This window comes from Solanum pennellii, chromosome 3, assembly GCF_001406875.1.
Source record: "Solanum pennellii chromosome 3, SPENNV200".
In the NCBI taxonomy this organism is placed as follows: domain Eukaryota; kingdom Viridiplantae; phylum Streptophyta; class Magnoliopsida; order Solanales; family Solanaceae; genus Solanum; species Solanum pennellii.
The window spans coordinates 60481040-60483377 of NC_028639.1; the positions used below are offsets into that span (position 1 = coordinate 60481040).

At 33.6% G+C, this 2338-nt stretch overlaps 1 pseudogene; it reads left to right on the forward strand.

The window, feature by feature from the left end:
* The first annotated feature begins 1168 nt into the window (after nucleotides 1-1168).
* Nucleotides 1169-2338, forward strand: part of LOC107013944 — a 9634-nt pseudogene continuing 8464 nt past the window's right edge.

Genomic DNA, 2338 nt, shown 5'->3' on the forward strand with positions numbered 1-2338 from the left:
GGACAAATTTATTTTGTCAGAAATTCAGGCCAAGGGGGAGATTTGTTGGGTTTTATTTGCCCTAAATTTCTTACCATAAATAGGTTTTCCTTGTAGGAAAAGGTTTTGGATTGACTAATCCTTTTCTTGTAGGAAAAGGTTTAGGACTCTATAAATAGAGGCACGTTCCTTCTAACTTAATCAGCATTCACAATGTAGTCTTAAAGGACTTTGAGAGTTTTGGTTAGGGGGAGAAATTGTGGGTCACAAGTTTGATACGGTTATCACTTGTGTGAACCTCCCATGTATTCCGAGTGATTTGGTTGAGGTTGTTTCTCTCTGTATTTTGTACTCTCATATTTATAGTGGATTGCTCATCTCCTTTGTGGACGTAGGTCGATTGACCGAACCACGTTAAATCTTTGTGTCTTTTGGTATATTTCTCGTTGTCTTCTTACTAGTGGTCTTTCGAGGTTTGCATTGCTAGCTTTCGCGTTTACACCTGCTTATTTCCGATCCTAACATTTATAACAAGTTTGGATTTTTCTAAGATTATTTTATGTTTTAATTTGAAATGCTTAAGGAATAGCAGCGGCAACATAGACAAATGAGATTCCGAAAACATATTGAGACATTCGATTTTTTGTTATTTCATCAGTCAAAATTTCAAAGAAAAGTACGAATAAAGAAACCAAGCATGAAATTTCTGTGTTTGAAGTTTATATTCTTTTTTTTTCATGTTACATTATTAGTCTTTATATTAAATTGTTGATTAAATTTATAATCTGTTCTCTGATTATTCTTGTTAGTTTAGTTTAGTTTATAAGTTCTCATTCTCCTAATGATTAGTTTAGTTTAGTAATTGTGACATATTCTTATCTGTTCTTTACTTTGATTAGAAGAAATTTAAATGTGTATTTTATTTCAAATTTTGCAATCTTTTGTTAAAGTAAATACATCAACTTCTTCAATTGTTAGAGAATATGCTCAATCATGAGCTACACCACATTTTGGGTACAATTTTTACTTGGTTACTCATGAGATTAGTGGAATTTTTCAAATTGTACTGAATTGGACTTACAATTAGCTTCTCCTTTATTAATCAAGTATTAGTGTTTCTACTTGCTAAGATGGTTGTTATCTGTACTAAATGTTTAACTTTTATGGAAATTTGTTATTTATTCCAGCTATGGAAGCTGATAAGTGGGCAAGTTTTTCAAAAGGAACTAGTGATACTGAAGGCTACAGAGAATATCTTAACGATGATGACCATTGTTGTGCATATGCATCCACTGATATACCCAAGTTGCAGTCCAGGTTCCATCTCATGATATAGATAAAATATTTGTAACGATCCAAAAAAAAAAATATTTTAATAATAGGTACTTAAGGTGATTTAATTATTAATTAAAAAAAAATCTGGAATTTTAGGGGCATAATGGTCTTTTCGCGCATTAATTAAAATAAACCAGGTTTGTATTAACTTTTAATTATATTTGAATAAGTCTTGAATTAGTCTCCTAATCCTAATAGTTCTCTCTCTCACGCTTCTTAACTCTCTCTCTCACGTTCTCCATCTTTCTCACGTTGTTCTGCCAAATATCAACAGTTCTTCACGCTTGAAGAACTCACATGAAATTTTAAGAAAAACAAAGCAACCAAAAAAAAAATATTAAGGCGAAGAGAAGTTGTTCGTCGAGTGGTGTGGACGTTGAGGTAACTTGGACTGATTTTTGGGTAGCAAATTCTTCGTTTGAACATCAATAAAGGTATGGGTTTCTCTCATGGAATTCTTTCTCCAAGAGTACTTTCTTTCGAACGTTTCTTAAACTCTTGAAACTAAGGTTGTTCCCCTCCGTATGTCCTTGTCCTTAGCTCCCTAACAAATTTGTAGGATGGGTATGTTGTGTTGGGCTATTGCCCATGTTCCAGCCAAAGGCCCATGGCCTAATCCTACTTGGAAAAGGATTGGAATTATTCTCCTTAATTGTTTTCCAATTCTATTAGGAAAAGGATTGGAATAGTAATCCTATTTGTAGTTGGTTTTGGCTTTATAAGGAAAAGCACAACTCTATAAATAGAGAATGGTTTTGAGAGAATAATTAATTGCTCATTGGTATTGTCTTTGAAAGACATTAAAACATAAGAGAGGTTTTTGAGAGAGCTTTCAACAAGAGAAAAAGAGAGAAAGAAAAGGATTCTTTTGCTGCAGTCTTTTCTCCGACCAGCAACGTTCATATCGTGTTTCCCGATTAACTAACCGTTGGATCGGGCTAAAATTTGGACTTAGTGTTCCTAACATCTTGGTGGCTGATTTGAACGGTGGAGATCGGATTCGGAGGTCAGAAAGATCCTGTTT